At 40.0% G+C, this 26,787-nt stretch overlaps 1 pseudogene; it reads right to left on the bottom strand.

The window, feature by feature from the left end:
* Positions 1 to 23,220: 23,220 nt before the first annotated feature.
* On the bottom strand, positions 23,221 to 26,298 carry LOC121453573 (annotated as a pseudogene).
* Between the last annotated feature and the right edge of the window lie 489 nt (positions 26,299 to 26,787).

Raw genomic sequence — 26,787 nt, 5'->3', positions numbered from 1 at the left:
AAGTAGGTAGAAGAACGTGACTAGAATAACAGATTCCATCACATGACTCACCCCAATTCCATAAATAACCATGACCCACCTCCTGCCATCTAGTCCACCTTTTTCCCATGAATATTCTAAACAAAATCACTTCATCTGTAACTGCATTGTTATGTATCTTTAAAACATAAGGACTTTTTAAAATAAAAACAACCTGTAAAGCAAGAACAGTTTCTTTTTTAATTTTATTTATTCTTCTCACATCCTGACCATAATTTCCCTTCCCTACACTTCTCCTAGTCCACCCCCACCTCTTCTCCATTTTCCTTCAGAAAAATAAACCCTCATATCAAGGCTGGATGAGGCAATGCGGCAGGAATAGGCGAAAGAGTCACACATACACACACACACAAACACACACACACAAGAGTCACAGACACCCACACAAACACACACTCACGCTGTTGGGAGTCCCACAAGAACAGCAAGCTACAGAACAGTTCTCAACAGCAAAACTTATTCTATCAGCATTAAATGCCATAAATGTGTGTTTATACTGAAAGACTTAGCACTGGCTCCAAACAAAGCCCAAACATTGAGTGTTAAATATTTCTGCCTCTGCGGTAGGACTAGCCATTGTTTTGTTATTTTAGCATGTAATATTTTACTAGATCTTTGAAAATTCCATGCAGCGTAATTTGATCATATCCACTCTCCACTCCTCCCGCTAATTTCTAGATTCCTCTCCTCCTCCTTCCTATTTCATATTCTCTCTCTCTGTCTCTCTGTGTCTCTCTGTGTCTCTCTGTGTCTCTCTCTCTCTCTCTCTCTCTCTCTCTCTCTCTCTCTCTCTCTCTCTCTCTCTCTCTTTCCTATCTTGTAGAAAATGTCCTGAGCCTCTGGCACTTACCATCTTTCACCCCACTATCCCACTACATTCCCTGAGGTCTGAGTGTGGGCGGTCTGTTGTAAATGTGTTAACAAGGGATGGGTGTTCTACAGTCAGTTGCTGTCTGCATTTTGAACAGTTGTAGTTCTCTGTAATCAAAACCAGCTATTCTTAACAAGACACCCTGAAGAATTTCAAGTCATTATTTTGTGTTTTGCACATCAAAGCTAACGTCCTTATCTTGACACTGTGACAATCAATCAGTGGCAGAGTCTTCACTTTTGTCTTCTCAGTTTGCTCAGGTCATCTCTCCCTCCCTCTCCCTCTCTCTCACTCACTTCCTCTCCCTCTCCCTCTATCCTGATTCAAATCATTTCTTGATGGTCTCCAGCTGCTTTGGTAAAGAATAACAGATGGCGAAAACCCAGGAATCCAGTTGCGTTTGCATTGTTTCCTTTATGGACTAGCAAAAGCAGGGTCTATAGCAGAGTTACGGAATGGAAGATGTAAACTATGCACCTCTGAATGCATTAGGGCAGGAAAGTGCTGTCAACCTTACAGACAGAAACAAAACACATTTTCAGGCCAAAAAAAAAAAAAAATTCAATGAGTCATACTTTTCCATTTTGAGTAAGGTCTCAATGTGATGTTTTCTTTCATGAAAACCTTGCTTTGGAGTAAGGGTAAGTAAGGAGAGAATCATCTTTTAAAAATCTGCTTTTCTTTCAACCTCAAAAAGATATTTAAGGTTAAAACTTTTTTATATATTAAATCATTCATGAAAAAAAATAAGATTAAGATATATTACTAAACTTGAATTTACATTTCTCTAGGTGTGGTAGTTTGAATGTAATTGGTCCCCATAAGCTCACTGGGAGTAACACTATTTGGAGGAGTGGCTTTATTGGAGTGGGTATGGCTTTGTTGGAGGAAGTGTGTCACTGTCAAAGCAGGTTTGTGGTCTCATATATGCTTAAACCACACCCATTGTTTTAGTTCAGTTCCTGCTGCCTACTTACCATGATGATAACGTGCTAAATCTCTGAACTCTATGCCACCCAATTAAATTTTTGCCTTTATAAGAGTTGCTGTGGTTATGGTGTCTCTTCACAGCAATAGAAATCTTTACTAAGATACCAGGAAAACCTATTACATAATGAAGTTTTAGATAAAAGTAATGATCTTCCCAGTTTAGAAATTGGAAGATTCAGTATGAATAAAAGAAGGCTTCATTGTTTTTTCCCTTTTATTGAAAATAGGTTGATGGTGTTTCTGTCCCACCTGGACCCACAGCTGTTCAGTCCCAAAGAAACACAGAGAAACTACACTAATTACAATGTTTCTCCTATTAGTTCAGGCTTATTATTAACTAGCACTTAAAACTTAAATTAACCCCTAATTATTGTCAATATTTTGCAAAATTCTCATCTTGCTTCCTCTGTGTCTGAGCAGTGACCATAGACTGTGCCCTTCCTTTCCTAGTCTGGTCACCCTAACTATACTTCCTGCCTGGCTACTGGCCAACCAACATTTTGTTAAACCAATATAAGTGACAAATTTTGACAATGTACAGTGCATTATGCCACAGCACTTCCCCCCTTTTTTCTTTTCAAAACAAGAACTGAATCTAATCTCCTTTTTTAGCTTTTTTCCTAACCAGAATGCATAACAACTTGTAACCAACATTCTAAACAAAAACAAATATTCAAAATCCATATTTTGTGACTGTGAGCATAGTTTTCTAGGCTACTTGCTGCTGATTTGAGGGCACTGATAATTTTATGGGTACCCAAAGAAAATTTAGGATTATGGTCAAGTACTGACTTGAGTATTCTTTGAGCCTACATCATGTCATCTTGAGGCTGTTCTGCATGTAAAACTCAGAGGAAACTACAACAGAGGTGCTGTGAAACATTGAATTCTCTGGGACATCAGCTCCTATGAGAGATTTTCAAGGGGTTTCCTTGATCAAACCTAATTTTTCTTAACCCAGAATAAATCCACGGCCTTCTGTTTCCTGTGAAAACAAAAGCAAAACCTCTTCTCCAAAGTAACATATCTTTTGACTTAAATTTTGAATTCAAGGCATTTTCAAAATATATAGGTTAGATTAATCCAGCAGCATTTATAATCAAATGTCTCGTAGTAGCTGTTGCTCCTTCCTCAGCAATCAAACAATTAAAAAATAACACAATAACATATAGTATCCAGGCTCTCTGTGTATTTTCTATCTTTACATGGCTTTTTAACTTTATTTTTTATTTTTAATTTTTGGTTATTTTAAGACAGGTTTCTCTGTTTTCTTTGACTGTCCTCGATCTCACTCTGTTCACCAGACTGGCCTGAAACTCACAGAGCCTCACCTGCCTCTGACTCCCAAGTGCTGGGATTTAAAGGCTTGTGCCACCATGTCTGGGTTTTGAACTCACAGAGATCTGCCTGCCTCTGCCTCCCAAGTGCTGGAATTAAAGGCATGTGCCATCACACCTGACTATATTTCTTTTTTTAAGGACTTTCTCTATCCTTTTTCTTTTCTCTTCCAAGCCTATGCACATTTTTAAACAAACTGTAAACTGTTTAGAGGTCCCCCCCCCCCGAATCTGTCTTTGTTGTATATCTTTATATTTTTCTCAGCACATGAGACTTTAGTCTGCCAAACGACATGATTAAAGCTGTGGCTTTTGAGACTGGGTCTCCCCCACTCCTTGACTTCCTTAGAGATTAGGTTCATGGTGGAAGATCTGGCAGGAACCATATTTTTTACCACAACTCTGTGGAGTTTCTAGGTCCATGCCACCACCAAGAAGCATGATGCTAGCTGCTCATAAACACCATTTAAGTTTTTGTTGTCAGGTCTCTTCAAAGAGCTGAGAATTTTTTATTTCTAACCCTGAGTCAGGAAGCCTCTCTTAAAGGAACTGTGCCTCTGCTTGCCTCTAGAAAACAGAGCCCAACTGAGAAAATGCTTCTACCAAGAAGTCATGTGTAACTCTGTTATTTTATACCTAGGATCCCTTCTCAAACTCTCTCAGGTTTATGTGGATGTAGCTGTTCCACATTGGAGCCATTTGTAGACAGAAGTTTCTGGATCTGCAGGTAGAACATCCCTCCTGGAAGGCAATCTGCATGCCATCCAGATAATCTCTAAGGACGAGAAGATATCATCAACGGAAAAATTTAAGAACTTGAAATCACTTCTACAGAATGAGAACCAGAAATTAATTGAGTTGATGAAATCATTAGAAATATTCACAGGTCAAGAGATTCAGACATTATAAAATATAGTGATAAAAAGATTTGAATCAATTGAGGTTCTTGTCAGAATTGATAGGCAAGGAGAAGAGGTACAGGCGAAAGACAATAGTAAAGATTTAGCATCGCCAGTACTTCTCAGTGTCAGAGATGACTTACCAAGAGTTTTAGCTAATTATTCTGTTATTGCCTCTGAAAAGGCAGCAAATACTCAATACCTAAAAGGATATACAGAATGTAAATGGGAACCTATATGTGTGAAAGTTCTAGAAGATATTAAGCAATCAGGAGTATCTTATGGCATGCATTCACCATATGTGAGGCAGTTGGTAAAGACATGGGCTTCAAGAAATAAGGTTATTTCACATGATTGGCTTCAACTTCTCTCAGCTATACTACACCATGGTCCACAGCTTCCATGGAAGAGCCTTTGGAGGGAAAAGGGTAAGACCCTTGAACATCAAGGTAGAGTCAGAGGTGTTGAGGCCTCCCAAGATGAAATTCTTGGTGAGGGCCCTTCTGCTGATCTGGATAGTCAAGCTACATACAATGAATACATCTTTTCCCTATACTGTGCAGCAGCCTTGAATGCTTAGGATACAATTCAAGAACCAGGAAAAATAATTTAATCATATACTAAGGTTATACAAGGCCCAAGAGAACCATTTAGTGACTTTTTGCAAAGATTAACTAAAGCTGTACAAATAGGGGTAGCAGAGCCAGAAACTTCTGTCAACAAAAATAGATTAATTTTATAATAAAATGTATCATGATTACTGTTTTCATTCCCTCTACTCCTCCCAGTTCCTCACCACCTCCCCTCCCATCTTGATCCACTCCCTTTCTGTTCTTCATTAAAAAACAAATTGGCTTCTAAAAGATATTGGTAAAAGAAGATAAAACCAAAGCTAAAGCATTCAAAAAGTTGTTATGTAGAGAGAGAGATAAATAAACTTTATAGTGGCTTACAAAGAGAGAACTAAGACAAACAGAAGTCAGGTCCATGGGAAAAGATTTCTCAATAAAGATAAAGAAGAAGCCAACCATCTCCTCTTGTGTCTTCCAGACACAACAGGACTGGTGCACATATGAACTCACTGAGACTATGGCAGCATGCACAGGGCCTGCACAGGCCCAAGCCACTTGGGGTCCCATTGCTGAGAGGGAAGTGAACACTAGATCCCACCCCTAACCAGTAAGCTGTCAATCTCCAATTGACATCTACTTGCAATTGTAAAATTAGTTTTCACCTGTGAAGTCTTACTGATATATTAAGCACACTTGACAGTAGGCTCCAAGCCCAACAGTAGATGGCCAGCACAAAATGAATTTAGTAGACTTTTGTCTATTAATGAATTCATAGACTTTGTCTCATATCACTTTGTTCTGTCAGTTTTTTTTTTGTCTTACTGGTCTTTTGTTTATATATTATTGTTTCCAACTTCATGTCTTCATGGATTTTACTTTTGTGTCCATCTTTCTTGTGTTTTTTTTCTTTCCTTCTTTTTTTTTTAAAAAAAAAGCATGCTGATGTTTGGTCATTTGGGTTTTTGTTTGTTTTGGTTTTTATTTATTTTTTTGTCTTTTTTCTAAAGAGAGTTGGGTGGGTGGTAAGCGGGGGGGAAGATCTGAGAGGAGAAACCATGTTCAGAATATACTGTTAGAAAAAAAAGTATATTAATTTTTGAAAAAGAGAGAGAAAATAAATAAATAAAGTGGCTTCAGTGCTTGTTCACCCTGGTCACTTGAATGAGGAAAAGTGTGTTCGGGTCAAATGCAACAGCCTTTATTTCTGATTTGTTCTCCATGATTTACACTAGCTATTTCATGTCCTTTTCATCTCAGCCTCTGAATCCCTACTTCTCTCCACATCTGGATCCCTGCTTCTCTCTGCATCTGGATCCCTGCTTCTCTCCATATCTGGATTCCCTCTTCTCTCCACATCTGGGTTGCTGCTTCTCTCCACATCTGGATCCCTGTTTCTCTCAACATCTGGATCCCTGATTCTCTCTGCATCTGGATCCCTACTTCTCTCCACATCTGGATCCCTGCTTCTCTCCACATCTGGATCCCTGTCTTTCTTGACATCTGGATCCCTGCTTCTCTCCACATCTGAATCCCTGCTTTTCTTGACATCTGGGTCCCTGCCTCTCTCTGCATCTGCATCCCTGTTTCTCTTCACATCTGGATCCCTGTTTCTCTCCACATCTGGAACCCTGCTTTTCTTGACATCTGGAACCCTGCTTCTCTCTGCCTCTGGATGGTTCTCACCACTGTATGTCACTCCATTAAAGCACGAACCTTCTTTTCTCAGCTGCAAGGGTTTCTCTGTGTCCTCAAGGCACAGTCCTATCCCTTCAGCATGATTTCCAGAGTACTTCATTGTTTCTCATCCCTTGTGTGACTGCTCAATTCTAGGTAGGTAAGTATGCTGTGATAAATGTCAGAGTTTTTAATTTTTCTCTTTAGGTAAAATTAAAGGACTGTCCTGAGGCAGTACAGCCAAGCCTACCATAAATATTTTTACAGTCAAGTTAGATAAATCTGAACTCAATCCTGGGACATATGTAAGTAGGAAATGACCATCAAGTGTTGACTAATGAAAGACTGTCAGCCCCAGAGGGGAATGTAATGATGGAGAATTTCATTACCTTACAGAATTATTTCCAGTGGCATTGTCAGAAATATCCAATGGTGCGCATGACATTTGCAGACTGCAGTGCTGAAAAGGAAGAAAATATGCTAACTGGCAGAAATAGGGAACAAAAAGCAACAAGGCCAGAACACCAGAGACAAAATCAGATACAATTCAATTAATTAGAAATCCAAACTGTCATCCCAGAAGCCTTTGAAGGAGAAGCATGAAGATTTTAATTCAATTATAAGCTTAATATAGGTCAACATGTGACTTTTGCCTATAAAAAGAAGCTGATACAATCCTAGATCACATGAATAGACATGTGGTAGCTATAATAAAGAAGATAAATGTTCCTCTGTCCTCTACAACCTTGAACAGAAGGGTTAGTTTACTCAGAATAAAGATGGCAGACTGGCTGATCTCTGTGCACATATAACAGGCTCTCAGATAAAAAGAGCCTCTGGAAGTTCAAGAGTGCTAGTAAAGTGTGGATCTATATTTGGGCTTTTTTTAACAGTGTGGAGTATCATAGGTAGAATAAGTTGTCTCTTATTATACTGGATGCACACCGTAGATGAACGACTATTTAAACTCACACATTCTACAGCTTGCAGTAACCCAAAAGGCTGAGGACCAAAGGGCAAAACCATGTGATATCAGTAGACTGAGCAGGCTGGGATTAGTGAAACACAGTAAACCAGTCTCAAGGATTGAGAAGCAATGCTGTCCCGAGCTGCCTCTGAAGGTCTACTAGAGGTTGTTAATTACACTTCCATACTTACTTGAAACAAATCAAATAATAGAATTCTAGGGGGAAATATCTTTCTATATTCTGCTTTATAGAAACTTTTAAATATTTTCTTATCCTCAACTTACTTTGTAAGATTCTTTTGACACTATGAGGAAGAGAGTCGCTGGGAATTTTCCAGTGGAAAGTTTTACATTGTAATTAATTAAAAGTCATAATGATAAATTATAAAATAAGTCTGACCTGGAAATTTTACAGTTTTGCTTTAATTTTGTGTGTGTGTACAAGCATGTAGCATATGGTTGCACAGGTGTGTACTGCCACACCCAGCTTTATACATGAGAACCTGAACTAGTTATGCAAGCTTTTATGGAAAATACCACTATTGACCAACAAATCTCACCAACCCAAAAAATGTTTTTTAATTACTTTCCAAGATAACCAATTAAAATGATCTTACTCCTTGTGTGTCCTATGTGTGAGTACATTCATGCCCTTCTGCATGTGCATGAGCACGTGCACACACACATGTGTCCTTTTTTACATGGATGTCAAATAAGAACTTTGGATTGCTCTGCACTCATTAGCATGAATGATAGACATACAGTCAGTATTTCTCCAGGACATGCCTGTGTGTTCTGTGTATCCACAGTCCTCGAACATGCTCATTCCCTTGGGCACCTAGAGACTTCCAGGAACTTCTCCACTTCCTGCTACTTTATCATGTATTCTTTGAGTCAGTGGGCATCTTGAGAATTTTTGCTGTACAAAAACCCAGCCCTCAGCAGTTCTCCTGAAATCTTCATATATCATTTTCCTTGTGTGCCAGATTCAATACTTAACATTTTCTCTTCCCCAGTGAGCTTGGACACCAGCATGCCCCCTGTGTGCATGGGATACTTGTGGGTGTTTTCTTTTTTAAATAAAAAAAATCTTGCATATTTTCTATGCTTCTTGAAGCTACTTTTTAATTTTATATTTTGAATTATATGGATTCTGGAGCCACTAAAATTTTCATTGAGGCAAACTTTAAATTCACCTTCAAAAGGCTTGTGCCCCAGGAAAGCAAATCTGAGCCTCTCACCAGCCTGCCAAGTCCTGTGACCCCAAGTCTTCTGATTTCCAGCCTGTGCTTTCCTCTGCTCCTTGCTACTCTCTCTCTCTCTCTCTCTCTCTCTCTCTCTCTCTCTCTCTCCCTCTCTCTCTCTCCCTCTCTCTCTCTCTCTCTCTCTCTCACTAGCAGCAATGCTAGAGTAGTGGCCACTCCAGCTCAGGCTCACTGCTGACCTGGGACTCTGTGGTCTGTTAATATTGTGATCTACTTCTCCATCCTTAAGTCTCTCTCTGCCTCTCTCTTTCTTTCTCTCCCTCCATATTCCCTCCTTCCATCCCCCTACAGGCATGGTATGGTCACACACACTTATAATCCCAGCACTTAGGAGGTAGAATCAGGAGGCTCTAAAACGTGATGTTAGTCTGAGCTACACAGCAAGACTCTGTCTCAAAACAAGCACCAAAACCCTCTTTTCAGCTCTTCTCACAAATAGAGATCAAAGCCCTGTATCTTGAGGTTTATTTATGTTTACTGAAGAATTAGTAAGCACTGTACATGTTTACATATTTAATCTCTACATGTTCTGTCCATGTTACCAGATTTTATGCCATCTTATTCCACACTAACTTGTACTAAAGCACTTTGCTTCTGAAATATACATATGTATTATTTATATATATATATATATATACACACACACACACACACACACACACACACACACATATAAGCTCATTTCAGTTCTCCAACCTCAAACATTTCTCATTCTCTGAGTCTTCTGCTAGGCACTTGACCAGTGAGAGTTGCCCTACCCAGGGGCTTAGGAAGTGACTCTGTCGGTAAAGTCCTTGCCACACAAGCATGAAGACTTAAGTCAGATTCCAGCCATCACAAAAATGCTAGGCACTGCAATAAACATCTGCAGTTCCAGTGATGTTGACTTGAAAACAGGCTGATCCTTGGAGCCAGCTGTCCCCAAGCCCAGTCCATCAGTGACCTCCAGAGTCATCAAAAACCCTGCCTCAAAAAATGAGATGGAGGGGTGGTGTGGGATTCCCCTCTGTATGCTGTGAATACCATTGGTTAATAAAGGAACTGTTTGGACCTATAGCAGAGCTATAGGGGAACAGAGCTAGCAGGGAGGGGGTGGGGGGAACTAAACTGGATGCTGGGAGAAAGGAGGTGGAGTCTGAGAGAAGCCATGTAGCTCTGCCACGCCAAAACTTTAGCTGGTAAGCCAGACACGTGGCAATACACAGATTAATAGAAATGGGTTAAATTGAGATGTAAGAGTTAGCCAATAAGAAGCTAGAGCTAATGGGTCAAGCAGTGATTTAAATAATATAGTTTCTGTGTAATTATTTTGGGGCTGAGCAGCTGGGAACCAACTAGCAGCCTTCCTTGCAACATAGGGGTAATAAGAAGGTACTGCATTGACCTCTGGCCTCCATATGCACAGAGAGAGAAAGAATGAAATATTTTGAAAAATTAGTACATACAGGGATCTATTTTCTCAAATCTTGAGGTATGCACTAATTTCAGGAGAATGGAAAAGCAAGTGAGCCTAAGTTGATAATAAAAAAGGGAGCAGGAAAGAGAAAGCCCAAGGTAGCTGAGGAGAGATGTGTTCCTTAGGCTGAATGTTAGTATGTATTGCTCTTCTCTAAGGGAGAGAGTGATGGTGGTCACAATGTCAACATATAGGAAAGGAAACACAAACAGAGTTCAGGAAGTACAAGGAAGAACCCAAATTAAAAGAAGGCTTATCAGAGGCTGTAGTGGGGTGGCTTATAATTCTACATTTTGTGTTCTTAAACTAATCAATTTGGATTACACTTAAAAGCTCATACCAACATTTTAATGTGGAAGGAGAACATGGTGTTGTGCATCTGAAATCCCAACACATGGGAGGCAGAAGAGGGAGGGAGTCACAAGTTCATGACCATCTGATCCACAGAATAAAACTTTGTCTTTAAAAAATGTCAACCAATCAATTTATTAACTAACTTCAAAGGGCCACACTAAAATAGCATTGATTCATTCCTGTTATTCCATGCCACCCCCCAATAATGTCCCCAATAATGATGGCTCAATTTACTATTTTTAACTTTATAATGGTGCTTAATTATACCCAAGTCCATTCTGATTTCACCATCAGTATAGTATCCAATAAATAAAAAGATGTCCAACACTTTAGTATGAAATAGATTCTGTGTTAAACAATTTTGACCAACAGTGAGCTAATACAAGCTCTCTGGACATACTGAAGGCACACAGGCTGAGCTCTGACCCGCTACATGCTAGGTGTGACTAGTGAAGTTTTGACTGACAGTGGTTTTAGTTTACAAGAGGTTCATCAGTTTACAATCCATGCTGAGTGTAGAACCATCAATTTCACCTGCAATTATTATATAAGAAGCTTGTTTGCTTTTTGGGTTTTTTTTTTTTTTGTAATCCTGGGCAACATTTTGCTAAATCCACATCCCCCCTTCTTGTTTGTCTTTAACTAAAGCAACATACACACTTTATACATTTATTCATCCATTCTTCTAATTATCTTTTTATAAGGGAATCTAGCTAACCTCTAAAATACATGTCAGCTTTGTTTGTGTTATAGTTTGGGCCTATGTCTTAGCAGTTTTATATAGTAAGCCACATTATAAAGGCTTGTTCCTGAAGAACAGTTTTAAACTCCTACACTAAGGCTACCCACCCAGAGCGGTGAGTGCCTGCCTACCGGGCAGGCCTCAAGGTCCCCTGTAAGGGAGCCCGGACACCTTCAGCTTGTGCTCCAGGGTTGCCTGTGCTCTCCTGGATCCCGCCCTGCCTGCCCCATTTTTCCTTTTGTCCCCTGATCATTGGGCTACCAGGCGGCCCTGTTTAGGTGCTGAGGAGTTCAATCTGGTCAGGTGAGTGTGTGCTATCCAGGAGCGGATTGTCCCTGAAGAGAGCACAAACCCCCCCTCCCCCAGCTCCTTCTGCAGGGCTGTCTTTCTTACACACGACCCCCGCCCTCCAAGCCTGCGTTTTCTGCTAGGTCCTTTGCTCAAGAACAGTTTTCTGCTCCTACACTAAGGCTACCCACCCAGAGATGTGAGTGCCTTCCTACCGGGCAGGCTTCAAGGACCCCCGAAAGTGAGCACGCGCACCTTCAGCTTTTGTGGCAGGGAGTCCTGTGTTCTACTCGTCCCCGCCCTGCCCCCCAAGTTCTCCCTTTTGTCCGCGGGTATTGGACTACCAGGCATCCATGTTTTGGTGCTGAGGAGTTCCATCTGGATGGGACGGTTCTTGCTTCTACACTGAAGAGATACACCCAGAGAGTCAGTCACAGCAAAGACTGGACCAAGACACCAGGCCTCTCCTGGCTCCATTTGAAGGAAGAGATGGGAAGGCGCCAATGCAAGAATTCCTCCAACAACCTGAAAGGCAACATGACATCACCAGAATCCAGGGATCCCGAAATGAGAAGAATTGTACACCCTACTCCAGAAGAATTAGAAGATATCGACTCAAAAGTGAATTATATGAAAATAATAGAAGACCTTAAACAGGAGGTGAAAAACTGCCATAAACAATTAGAGATTACAAACAAAAAGGTAGAAGAAATGAATAAATCGCTCAAATATACCCAAGAAAACCAAGAGAAACAATCAAACAGGTAAGAGAAGCAGTTCAAGACTTGAAGAATGAAATGGAAGTAATGAAGAAAACACAAACCGAGGGAAGGATGGAGATGGAAAATCTGGGTAAATGAACAGGAACTACAGAGACAAGTACTACCAACAGATTACAAGAGAAAGAAGAAAGAATGTCAGACACTGAAGATACCATAGAGAAAATAAACACACTAATCAAAGAAAACAGCAAAACCAACAAATTCTCATCACAAAACATTCAGGAAATCTGGGACACAATAAAAAGACCAAACCTAAGAGTAATTGGAATAGAAGAAGGAGAAGAAGTACAGCTCAATGGTCCAGAAAATATATTTAATAAAATTATAGAAGAAAACTTTCCCAACCTAAAGAAAGATATTTCTTTGAAGGTTCAAGAAGCATACAGAACACCAAATAGACTGGACCAAAAAAAAAAAAATCTCCTCGCCATATAATAATCAAAACACAAAACATACAGAATAAAGAAAGAATATGAAGAGCTGCAAAGGAAAAAGGCCAAGTTACTTATAATGGTAAACCTATCAGACTTACACCTGATTTCTCTATGGAAACAATGAAAGCCAGAAGGTCCTGGATAGATGTACTGCAGAAACTAAGAGACCATGGATGCAAGCCCAGACTACTATACTCAACCAAGCTTTCGTTCACTATAAATGGAGAAAACAAAATTTTCCAGGATAAAAACAAATTTAAACAATACGTAGCCACAAATCCAGCCTTACAGAAAGTAATAGAAGGAAAATCACAAACCAAGGAGTCCAACAATGACCACAATAACTCAAACATCTAGAGACCCTTCACCAGCACAACTCAAAGAAGGGAAACACACAAACTCTATTACTAAAAAAGTGACCGGAGTTAACAACCACTGGTCATTAATATCACTTAATGTCAATGGACTCAACTCACCTATAAAAAGGCACAGGCTAAGAGATTGGATATGAAAATAGGATCCAACATTCTGCTATTTACAAGAAACACACCTTAACCACAAAGACAGGCACCTACTCAGAGTAAAGGGATGGGAAAAGGTTTATCAAGCAAATGGACCAAAGAAACAAGCAGGTGTGGCCATACTAATTTCTAACAAAGTTGACTTCAAACTTAAATCAATCAGAAGAGATGGAGAGGGACATTTTATACTCATAACAGGAACAATTCATGAGGATGAAGTCTCAATCCTGAATATCTATGCCCCTAATATAAAAGCACCCACATACGTAAAAGAAACATTACTAAAACTCAAGGCTGCCATCAAACCGCACACGCTAATAGTAGGAGACTTCAACACTCCTCTCTCACCAATGGACAGGTCAATCAGACAGAAACCTAACAGAGAAATAAGAGAATTAATGGAGGTAATGAATCAAATGGACTTAACAGACATCTATAGAACACTCCATCCAAATAGGAAAGAATATACCTTCTTCTCTGCAGCTCATGGAACCTTCTCAAAAATTGACCACATACTCAGTAACAAAGCAAACTTCCACAGTTACAAAAAAATATTCGTAACCTCCTGTGTCTTATCAGATCACCATGGATTAAAGTTAGAATTCAACAACAATGCTACCCCCAGAAAGCCTACAAACTCATGGAAACTGAACAGTCAACTACTGAACCAAACCTGGATCAAGGAAGAAATAAAGAAAGAAATTAAAGTCTTCCTTGAATTCAATGAAAATAAAGAAACAACCTACTCAAACTTATGGGACACTATGAAAGCAGTCCTAAGAGGAAAGTTCATAGCACTAAGTGCCCTCTTAAAGAAAACAGAGAAAGCATACATTGGAGACTTAACAGCCCACCTGAAAGCTCTAGAAAAAAAAAAGACGCAGACTCACCTAGGAGGAGTAGAAGACTGGGAATAATCAAACTGAGGGCAGAAATCAACAAAATAGAAACACAGAAAACAATCCAAAGAATCAATGAAACAAAAAGCTGGTTCCTGGAGAAAATCAACAAGATTGATAAACCCCTATCCAAACTAATGAAACGGCAGAGAGAGAATATGCAAATTAATAGGATCAGAAATGAAAAGGGGGACATAACCACAGACACAGAGGAAATTCAGAAAATCATTACATCTTACTACAAAAGCCTGTATGCCACAAAACTGGAAAATATAAAAGAAATGGGCACTTTTTTAGATAAATACCATATACCAAAGTTAAACCAGGACCAGGTGAACAATCTAAATAGACCTGTTAGTCGCGAAGAATTAGAAGCTGTTATCCAAAACCTCCCTACCAAAAAAAGCCCAGGACCAGATGGTTTCAATGCGGAATTCTACCAGCACTTCCAAGAAGACCTAATACCTATACTCCTTAATGTATTTCACAATATAGAAACAGAAGAGTCATTGCCAAATTCCTTTTATGAAGCTACAGTCACTCTGATACCAAAACCACACAAAGACTCAACAAAGAAAGAGAATTGCAGGCCCATCTCATTCATGAATATGGACGCAAAAATCCTCAACAAAATCCTGGCAAACCGTATCCAAGAACACATTAGAAAAATTATCCATTATGATCAAGTAGGCTTCATCCCAGAGATGCAGGGCTGGTTCAACATACGAAAATCTATCAATGTAATCCATCATATAAATAAACTGAAAGAAAAAAACCATATGATCATTTCATTAGATGCTGAAAAAGCTTTTGATAAAATTCAACATCCCTTTATGATAAAAGTCTTGGAGAGATTAGGGATACAAGGGTCATACCTAAATATAATAAAAGCTATTTACAGCAAACCGACAGCTAACATCAAACTAAACGGAGAGAAACTCAAAGCCATCCCACTAAAATCAGGAACACGACAAGGCTGTCCACTCTCTCCATACCTCTTCAATATAGTGCTTGAAGTTTTAGCAATAGCAATAAGACAACATAAGGGGATCAAGGGGATTCGAATTGGAAAGGAAGAAGTTAAACTTTCATTATTTGCAGATGATATGATAGTGTACATAAGCGACCCCAAAAACTCCACCAAAAAACTCCTACATCTGATAAACACCTTTAGTAATGTGGCCAGATACAAGATCAACTCCAAAAAATCAGTCGCCCTCCTGTACACAAAGGATATGGAAGCAGAGAAGGAAATCAGAGAAGCATCACCTTTCATGATAGCCACAAACAGCATGAAATATCTTGGGGTAACTCTAACCAAGGAAGTGAAAGATCTATTTGACAAGAACTTTAAGGCATTGAAGAAAGAAATTGAAGAGGATACCAGAAAATGGAAGGATCTCCCTTGCTCTTGGATTGGGAGGATCAACATAGTAAAAATGGCAATTCTACCAAAGGCAATTTATAGATTCAATGCAATCCCCATCAAGGTCCCATCAAAATTCTTCACAGATCTTGAGAGGACAATAATCAACTTTATATGGAAAAACAAAAAACCCAGGATAGCCAAAACAATCTTATACAATAAAGGAACTTCTGGAGGCATTACCATCCCTGACTTCAAACTCTATTACAGAGCTATAGTAATGAAAACAATGTGGTATTGGTATAAAAACAGAGAAGTCGACCAATGGAATCGAATAGAAGACCCAGATTTTAACCCACAAACCTAGGAACACCTCATTTTTGATAAAGGAGCTAAAAGTATACAATGGAAGAAACAAAGCATCTTCAACAAATGGTGCTGGCACAACTGGATGCCAACCTGTAGAAGAATGAAAATAGACCCATATCTATCACCATGCACAAAACTCAAGTCCAGATGGATCAAAGACCTCAATATCAATCTGAACACACTGAACCTGATAGATGAGAAAGTGGGAAGTACCCTACAACATATGGGCACAGGCGATCGCTTCCTAGGTATAACCCCAGCAGCACAGACATTAAGGGCAACATTGAATAAATGGGACCTATTGAAATTAGTTCTTAGGAAGCTTCTGTAAAGCAAAGGACACTGTCACTAAGACAAAAAGGCAACCCACTGACTGGGAGAAGATCTTCACCAACCCCGCAACAGACAAAGGAATGATCTCCAAAATATATAAAGAACTCAAGAAACTAGACTTTAAAATGCTAATTAACCCAATTAAAAAATGGGGCAGAGAATTCTCAAAAGAAGTTCAAATGGTCAAAAGACACTTAAGGTCATGCTCAACCTCCTTAGCGATCAGGGAAATGCAAATCAAAACAACTTTGAGATATCATCTTACACCAGTCAGAATGGCTAAATTCAAAGACACCAATGATAGCATTTGCTGGAGAGGTTGTGGAGGAAGGGGTACCCTCATCCATTGCTGGTGGGAATGTAAACTTGTGCAACCACAAAATTGGAAAGCAGTGTGGCGGTTTCTCAGGAAATTTGGGATCAACCTACTCCTGGACCCAGCAATGCCACTCTTGGGAATATACCCAAGGTATGCCCGATCATATGACAAGGGCATTTGTTTAACTATGTTCATAGCAGCATTATTTGTAATAGCCAGAACGTGGAAACAACCTAGATGTCCTTCAATGGAAGAATGGATGAAGAAAGTGTGGAATATATACACATTAGAGTACTACGCTGCGGTAAAAAACAATGACTTCTCGAATTTTGCATGCAAATGGATGGAAATAGAAAACACTATCCTGAGTGAGAAAACCCAGACCCAAAAAGATGAACAGGGGATGTACTCACTCATAATTGGGTTCTAGCTATAAATAAAGGTCAATGAGTCTATAATTTGATATCCTAAAGAAGCTAAATAAGAGGTGAACCCAAAGAAAAACATATAGCTATCCTCCTGGTTATGGGAAGTAGACAAGATTGCCGGGGAGAAAATTGAGATCTTGGGGGTGGGGTGGGAGGGGGGGTAAGGGGAGATGGGGAGAGAAAGTGAGAAGGGGAGGACGGGGGGAACTTGGGGAAACGGGATGATTGGATAGGGGAGCAGGGAAACACATATCTTAATTAAGGGAGCCATCTTAGGGTTGGCAAGAGACTTGGACCTAGAGGGGCTCCCAGGTGCCCAGGGAGATGTCCCCAGTTAGTTCCTGGGGCAGCTGAGGATAGGGAACCTGAAATGACCCTATCCTATAGCCATACTAATGAATATCTTGCATATCACCATAGAACCTTCATCTGGTGATGGATGGAGATAGAGATAGAGACCCATACTGGAGCACTGGACTGAGCTCCCAATGTCCCAATGAGGAGCAGAAGGAGGGAGAATATGAGCAAAGAAGTCAGGACCACAAGGGGTGCACCCACCCACGGAAACAGTGGGGCTGATCTATTGGGAGTTCACCAAGGCCAGCTGGACTGTGACTGAAAAAGCATGGGATAAAACCGGACTCTCTGAATATGGTGGACAATGAGGGCTGCTGAGAAGCCAAGGACAATGGCACTGGGTCTTGATCCTACTTCATGTTCTGGCTTTGTGGGAGCTTAGCCAGTTTGGATGTTCACCTTCCTAGACCAGGATGGAGGGGGGGAGGACTTTGGAATTTCTACAGGGCAGGGAACCCTGACTGCTCTTCAGACTGGAGAGGGAGGGGGAGAGGAGTGGGGGAAGGGGGAGAGGCGTGGGAGGAGGGGGAGGGAAATGGGAGGCTGGGAGAAGGCAGAAATTTTTTTTCAATAAAAAAAGAAAAAATAAATAAATAAATAAAGGCGTGTTCCTGCCTTTATTCAGAAAAGACTGTAACAACTTCATAGTTAAATAGGAACTCTACATATTTTAATGCTAAATCAAAGGAAAGAGAATTACATACATGATAGAAAACTGATCTTTGTCTTGTGGCATCTCTGACATCAAGAAATAAATATAGACTCTACCCTCAGCTTCCTTTGGCACAGCTTTAGCATTGGACCTTGGCCATACCCCAGTGCCTCCAATCCAGGCCCATCTTCCCTGTGCCCTATTGACTGAACTGTGCCTCCACAGAGCCAAAAACCTCATCTGGCTTCCTTGGCAATGTCTTTCACTTAGCACTTAACCAGTACGAGGTCATAGTAAGCAGTCAGTAAGTACTGAATAAATGAATGAATCGCATAAAATGTTTATATTCATAAACAGAGCTAAGCATCTCCCAAGCAGAGTTGAGATGGAGAGATACAGGAATCAGAGACAAAGCATCCTGTTTCCTAATGACTCTCTCTCTTTAAATGTGTCCTTTCATGTGTGTTCTCAGTAAGAGACTCTTCATGGACCAGAGCTCAGTGACCCCAACTCATTTCTTTCCAGACTGGTCACTGTTTATAGAGATCAGTCTGTGAAGACAAAGAAACTTCTTGCTGAGAGTCTGCCAGATAGTTCAGTACTCAGGTCCATTCTGATCAACAGAGTTTCTTTCAATAAATAGCATGATTGTGTTGCTTAGATAAATAATTTTTTCCACCAGAAGATGCTGGCAATGAAGTTATCCTAGACCATGAAAAATGTCCAAAGGAATCTTAAGAGAGCCTGTTAGAGAAGGTCACTTGTTGGTTCCCAGCCACCTGGATAGCTTAGACCCAAAATAATCACACAGAAACTGTATTAATTAAATCACTGCTTGGCCAATTAACTCTAACTTCTTATTGGCTAACTCAGACATCTTAGTTTAACCCATTTCTATTAATCTGTGTATTGCCATGTGGCAGTGACTTACTGGCAAAGTTTCAGCACATCTATCTCCGGCAGCTCCACAGTGTCTAACCCTGCCCTTCTCCTCCCATGCTATAGGCCAAGCCAATTCTTTATTCATTAGCCAATAAAAGCATCACATAAACAGAAAGACCTCCCACACCATTTCCTCCTTTCTGTTTAAACAAAAAGGAAGGCTTTAACTTTAACATAGTAAAATTACATATAACAAAACAGTTATCAAGCAAGAACTACACTTACAATATTTATATCTATCTTTTATCATAACTAAGGAAAACTATAACTATAAATTCTTCAACTCCATCAAAGACTCCAGAAGAATATGATATTACCTAAGCAAACCGGACGTGCATTGTAAGCAACTTCCAATATTCTAGAATTGACAGAGACATCTGGCTGCCTAGACAGTCACCCAAAGTTTTTCTGTACTGTCGGGGCATCCATCTTCAGCCTACTGGCCCATAGTATGCAGCAAATTTTTCCATGAAGCAGGAAATTTCAAAGACAGGTCTGCATATATTGGCAGTTTGCCAGTCATTTTCTTCTGTATCCTACAGAATGTCTCATAGACTCTTTCATAAAACAAGAACCCTGAAGGATCATCTCACCTTTGGGCAAGTTCAACAGTCATTTCTCTGTAGATCCTGCATGTCCAGTTCATCTAACAAACTCCATAAGGAGCCTCTTTGATGCCCATATTCCTCTTGAAATAGATTGGTGCTTTCAGGAGCAGATGTGTCTCACTGTCATAAAAAGTCCTAAGTTATTAAAAACAGTTTAAATGCTATATATTCTGAATGTCTCTGAAAGATTTGAAGAATACCTATCTAACTGAAATATATCTCTATACATCTAGAAAATCTAACTAACATGACTACAAGCTTGACTATTATAGATGATTATCTATTAACTTATATTTCTTAATTATACATTACATTTTTAAATGAGCTACACAAACATAATACCTTAATCAAGATCAGAAATACATATACAGATAACAAAATTGACCTTAAATTTGTATCAATAAACCAGGATTCATACCAATGCAAATTATTCATATCTATAGCATATCCCCCTTTAAATGTAAACAAACAATTATAAACAATATTTGGAAATATGGGCATAGTTCTATCCATACTGCTTCCTGCTGTTTGGGGGTGTTGTTAAGTCTTTCATGGTGTATCCTGTGTGCTAGGTTCATCCCAGTCAGCATTTGGGTGAAGTAATTTTTTGAGGGTGTTCAAGCAACCTTTCAGGGACCCCAACTCATTTCTTTCCAGACTGGTCACTGCTTATAAAGATCAGTCTGTGAAGACAAAGAAACTTCTTGCTGAGAGTCTGCCAGATGGTTCAGTACTCAGGTCCATTCTGATCAACAGGGTTTCTTTCGATAAATAGCATGATTGTGTTGCTTAGATAAGTAATTTCTTCCACCAGAAGATGCTGGCAATGAAGTTATCCTAGACCATGAAAAATGTCCAAGGAAATCATAAGAGAGCCAGTAAACTCAATCAGCAGGATGAGCTCAGCTTTTATTTTGTTCCCTGAACACCAGACAGCACACAGCAGACCCTGCAAATAAAATCAGTCCAAGCTCAAACATCCAGTTTCATACACTACATCACATGTCTTTCTGTTTCACTGCAGACATTTTCCTAATGAGCAGAAATCACAAGCATATGGCGTGGGGAGTGGAAAACATCAGTACTTTGGGATGTTCAGAGACAAGCAGAGTGGGATATACAATAAGAAGTACAAAAGGCTAGAGATAGTAACAGCCTGGATCAGCGCTTACCTGTATTAAGGGCAAGCTCGGCATATGATCCATGACTTCACTTCACTCTGGCAATCATTAGGTGGGCTCTACCTTAATTTTTATCTTTTAGACAAGAAAATGGAGGTTCAGAAAAGTTAAAATAAGGTTAAAAACAAATTTAGGGTCTTAGCTAATGTTTTTCTGACCCCTCCTACGGACAGATACACGTTTGCGTCAGCTAAACCCTTACTTACCATGGGGAAGGGTCATAAGCAGGAAAAAGGGGGCAAGTAAGAAGGATGGGATAAGGAATACAGAGACTGGAGCATGTTTCAGTGGGAGCCAGAACAGTAGGGACAGAAAAAAAAAATACAATTATTCTTAAGACAGGGATTGAGAAAAAGAAAGAAAGAGGGGTGGGGGGAGGAAGGACGGAAGGGAAATTCCACTCACAGAAAAGCAGGTCAGTGACCCACAAGCACACAGACTCTCTGCTCAGCAGAACAGGTGATATGCAGCCTCCCCAGGCCACATCTAGCCTAGCATGGCACCAAGCATGTGGCCACCAAGGGATGTATTGTAAATAACTCTCGCACCTGGGTGGGCACTGCTGAAATCCCAGTAGGAAGCTGGCAGGTCTCCAGCAGGCATAAGCAGGTGCCAGATGAAGGGCAGAGGACTTTGAAAATTTTTCCAACACTCACAACCCTCCTCACATCCACCCATAGTCCAGAGGCGCAAACAGCCTGATTGAGGGGCCGCAGGAATGGACTCGATCCAAGCAAAAATCAGACTCAGGAAGAGCTAACATCAACCAGCAAGAATTAACCACCAAAGGAGAAAAGTTCAGGGGCCCAAAGCTTCGCACCAAAGAACTGCATGTCCCTCTCTCTCATCATTATTACTGCCCTGCGTGGCAAGGGACCCTTCAGAGCCACAGGAAGCATGTGGGCACATAAGGAAATACGTAGCTGTGGTCAATTTGAACAGCAAACTGCAAGCCACAGATCATGAAGACAGCAGAGGGGTGGTAAGGGAGTCGACTGGACACCCAGGCCGCAGGGAGAAAGGAGAAAGAACAAAAGACGGGAAGGAAGCATGCAGCACCCTGAGGACAGTCCTAAAGTAAACACAGGAGCCAGGCTCTTCCACGGTGGGGGGGGGGGGGGGGGGCACCGACTGAGCATCGCGTCTATCCAGCTTTTTCTCGGCATATGTATAGACTTTATTTCTATTTTTATTTTACATATTTTAGGTACATTATATGGTGTTTATATTTTTCATTCTTTGATTTCTTTCTTAGTGCATACACTGTTGTATTTTAAGGGCTCAATTGATATGCTGTAATTAGTATTTTATTGGGAAAAGCTCCTACCTCTGTCCTTGTCTCCAAATCTCCAAATCCACTTTCTCTCTACTGCTTCGCAGCTCCCACTCCGTCTCTTCTCAGCCCACATTCCTTTCCTCCGTTGCTACTTAACTATGCTACATTTTCCCCAGCCAGAGCCCCAGTTCTCCCATCTGAAAACTTTTGAGGGAGCAGGATTCAAGAGCACAGTGTCTCTGCAGTCAACACTGAGACATCTGTCAAACCAGCAGACATTGCTGCACTCAGCTCTTCCCCAGACACAAATCCCAGTGAAGACAGCCCACAATGGGGACTCATAAAACAAGCAAAGAAAAACCCAAACAGATGCACGATGAGCACACACACACACACACACACACCATGGCAATGCCCCAGTATGATAACCTCCCAAGTTCAATGTTTCTCAATCCTAGACAGCTAGATGACAGAAAAAGATTTCAAAGTTCTATTTTTTTTAAAGATTCAAAGACCAGGACCAGCAAGACGGCTAAGCAAGCAAAGGCACTTGCTACCAAGCCTGATAACCTAAGCTTTATCCCACAGCACCAGGAGGTGGAAAGTGGTAACTAGTTCCTGCAAGTTGTTCTCTGACTGCTCGCTGTGGCAAGTGTGTGCATGACACACACATACACACAATCAATAAATTAAATATAATTTTTAAAAAATATAAATGCTCAATGATCAAAAAGAAGACTGGAAAAAACAGAAACTATAATTAAAGATAAAGAAAATAAACTTACGAAATGAATTTAAGTGTATAGACCCTGAAGTTACTGAAGTACATGAGAGAAACAGTAACTTGAAGAAAGAAATATGGAATAAAAATACATAAAGAAAATATAATCACTGAAAAAGATGCAAACAGAAATTTTAGAAATGAATGAATGTATCCGTCAAGCAGAGCCTCATGAGCAGGCAAGGCCCAGAAAGGGAACGAATCTCACAGATGGAGGAGAAGGGCAGGGCAGTAAGACATTCACGCATATTTAAAGAAAAAATAATGAAATGACAAAAACTTTAAGAAGTCTAGAGTATGCACACATTAAGAAACCAACCTAAAAATTCATGGGACAGAAGGAAGTTATGTAAAATCTGTGAATGAAATTATAGCTGAGAACTTACAAAACCTAGAGAAAGAAATAGACATCCACACACAGGAACGCTTTACAACCCCAAATAGACATGATCGGAGAAGAACCACCTCACAGTATACCACAGTCAGGATGTCCAAAAAAACAAAGAAAAGAAAAACGACTAAAGTCTGTAAGGGGAAAACACCAGTTAACACGCAAAGCAGAAATGTCAGAATAAGATCAGATCTGTAATAAACAACAGAAACAGCCAAGAAAACATGGGATGATTTCTTTCGTTCCTTGAAAGTAAATAATTGTTATTCTAGATTGTTATACCCAGCAAAATCATCTATGAAAATCAAAGAAGAAATAAAAGTATTTAAAGAAAACCACAAGTCAAGCAATTTGTAGCATCTAGGACAACGTTAGCAAGCTCTTTTAGAAATACAAAAAGGGGTTGCATGTGAGAATAGAGGAAGAGATACAGGTGAAGAAAGCAATAGATGAACACAGGAGAACTAAGAAAGAATTGATTGTGTCTCAAGGAGCAAGCTACCAAGCATCCAACAAGACCAGAAAGGGGTAGGGGTGCCAGTTATCCAACCAACAAGAACCAACAGCAGATTCATAAACAATAGTAAACATTTCTTAATTATAAACTAGAACACAAACAGCCTTAATTACCCATTTAAGAGGCTCTGACTAGTAAACTGAATTAAAAATGCCCTCGAACTATCTGCTGTCTCCAAGAAGCTAAGACATCCACAAGCTGAGGGTCAAAGGTTGAAAAATCAAACCACTAAGCTGAGAACATGGATGCACAGTAATGCTCATCTTTAGTAAACTAGACTTTAAGACTAAATTAGTCAGAAAAGATTAAACAGAATGATTGCATATTAACAAGAGAAACAACTTCTAAAGAGGACATGATATTATAAATGTTTATGTCCTGAACTTGGAGCACCCAAGTTTTAAATAGTATAAAAGTCATAAAAGACCACATAGGTCCAGTCACAATAATGAAAGATTTCATGACCCTGTCCTATTAATTACTTCTTTCATGTGATAAAATACCATGACTATAGCAACTTATGGAAGGAGTTTATTTGGCTTATGATTCCAGGGAGTTGGGAGTTCATTATGGGTTGGAAGCATGGCAGCATGCAGCAAGTGTGGCGGAAGGAGCAGGAAACTGAGATAGTAAATCTCAGCCTTGGAATAAGATAAGGTAGGATGAAGACAAATGAATTTTCATACTGACAACTTAAATAGGATTGGTGGTCGGCAAAAAAACTAGGGGGAAGTAGCATGACTGCCACGTGCCTAAGAGGACGGGGGAGAAAGAAACAGAAATCATTGTCACCAATGTTTTCAGGCTGACTCTGGTGGACTCTATCTACGTGTAACTGCCCCTCCCTCTCTCACACACTCTCTCTCTGCATTATGTTCATTGTGTACACCATTGGAACATTTTAATTATTGACCTTGAACCATCCTTTGACGTTTTATATGTTCTCTGTTAATGAGAAATAATAAAATCTAAGATTAATGGCACAGCCATTTAAAATGATAATGTCACACAAGTCTTACTAGCTAAAGACAACCTCTATCTGAAGGAAAAGGACGGAACTCTAGATCAAGAATTTCAGTTGGTTTGAATAATCGTTGGCAAGAAGAAAGGATCAGACTCACTCGGACTACATTAAAGAAGTGAGCTAATTATTAAAACAAGCAACAAAGCTAATAGAATATGTTTCAATTCTTATACCCACCTGGCAAAGCTGTGTATATAGTTAAACCTTTACTGAGAACACTTGACAAAGAACGTAGGCATCCAGCCTTACCTATTTCTCTCTCTCTCTCTCTCTCTCACACACACACACACACACACACACACACACACACACTTCTACTTTACTTTTTTTTTGTAAATGCTAACTGTCTGTATTCACATAGACACAGTGTAATCTCTGAGCCCAATATACAGAGAAAGGAAAAAAGCTAGAATTCTATGCACTACTACACAGGGGCCTAGCACCCTCCAGCCTCCAGCAAAGCCAAAGGGGATGGAGGGCTTTTCTTTTTTCCCACAGAGCACGTGGTGGTGGTATTGAATCCACAGTTCAAGACAAGAAAAGATAAAAATGAATGTAGAACACAGTAGTGGAGATTCTTTCTTTTCCCATTGTATTTTGCTCAAGACATTTCCCCAAAAATAAGTTGAGAACCATGGTATTGAGAAGCGAGACCTCAGAAACAGGGCGACTGAGCACAAGAGGGATTTGGGGACGGGAGGGAAATGACTTGCAACTTGCTCCCAGGGACTGGAGAAATTTAAAAAATAAAAAGAAAATAAAAAAGAGAGTAGAAATTCATCAGTCTTCTGTGCAAGTCATCCTCGCCTTCATTCTCCTCTCCTTCTTCCCCTTCATCATCATCTTTATCTTCATCTTCTTCACCTTCATCTCCTTCTTCATCAATATCTTCCAAGCCTTCTTCTTCTTCATCATCATCGTCATCATCTTCTGCCTCTCCCTCTTCATCGTCCATATCAGGAACCAAATAGTACTGCAAGGGGTTTGGCCAAATGTCATCTTTGATGACTTCTCCTAACTCATCTGCACCTGCATCAGAGTGGTCAGTAAACCAGGTAAAGAAGCTCTCTGGCTCTTCGTGTTGTCTCTTCCTGCTGGCCTTATTCTGTGTTTGACTTGAGCGTTTTGTCAAATCCTTTCCAGATTTCCATTTGATTTCAGTGGACTGTGAGGATGGGTCACCACTCTCATTCAGATGAAATTCTTTGGAGAGAACTTTATTTTCGAAGTAGGGATTTTCATCAAAATAAAAATCTATTCTGTAACCTGATTTAATGTCTTCAAATTCTGTTACTTCAACTCTGGTTAAATAATGCAGAGCCTCTTCGTCTTCCTCCCCAAGCAGTGCAGACACTTGTGGATGGTTGACAAATGTGGTTACCCAAAAATTTGGGATTTTAGCAATCAATTCTGACCTCTTCTGAAAAAACGGTTGGCGGAGTTTGTTATATTTTTGTTCTTTCTTTTAGTATTTCCTCACTTGCTTGTTCATTAAGTCTGTCTATTTCATTTTGTACTTCGTCAATGTGTTCAATTGCTTCTTGCTGTTCTTTTTCTCCCTTCGACAGGCCGGGAGAGGCAGACTTGTCCTCCAGTTTCGGGGATGGAGCTGATTTGGGTTTCTTGGACTGAGGCAGAAGCGCAGATTGCCATTTCGGGGCCATGACACAAGGGAAGTGGCTAGAGGCCAGAGGCCAGATGCAGAGAGCAGGAAGAAACTCGCAGGAACTCCACACTTCTAGTTTAAACACTGAAAATTACAAGTCATAAATTGTGAATCATATGCCCATCAATAACAGGGCATGTGCTGGATGTTTTGGGCATGTGGCTGTGTCCATTCCTGTGTTTGTTAAGGTCACAGGTCTCCACTGTTATTATAAAGATGAACTTCTTTTCTTTTATTTTTTTCTTTTTATTTTTTTAATGATCATCTTAAACCTTAGTGTAAACCCTAACTTGGGTTCTTCCCTCCTACTGTGAGTCCAGACGACATACTTGTATTTGCCTTCACACTCTCAGCTCCCAGTTCTGCAACCATTTCCTGCACTGCTCCACAGAAAAGACCTGATGCCATGCCCATGGATGGCAGCGTGATAGCTAGTCCTACAAAAGCTGATACCTTGAAACTTCTTATTTTTGTTTCTTTACTTTCT

This window comes from Microtus oregoni, unplaced genomic scaffold, assembly GCF_018167655.1.
Source record: "Microtus oregoni isolate MIOR12 unplaced genomic scaffold, Mior012 000011F_ref0000422, whole genome shotgun sequence".
In the NCBI taxonomy this organism is placed as follows: domain Eukaryota; kingdom Metazoa; phylum Chordata; class Mammalia; order Rodentia; family Cricetidae; genus Microtus; species Microtus oregoni.
This window is presented reverse-complemented; position numbering and strand designations above follow the sequence as displayed.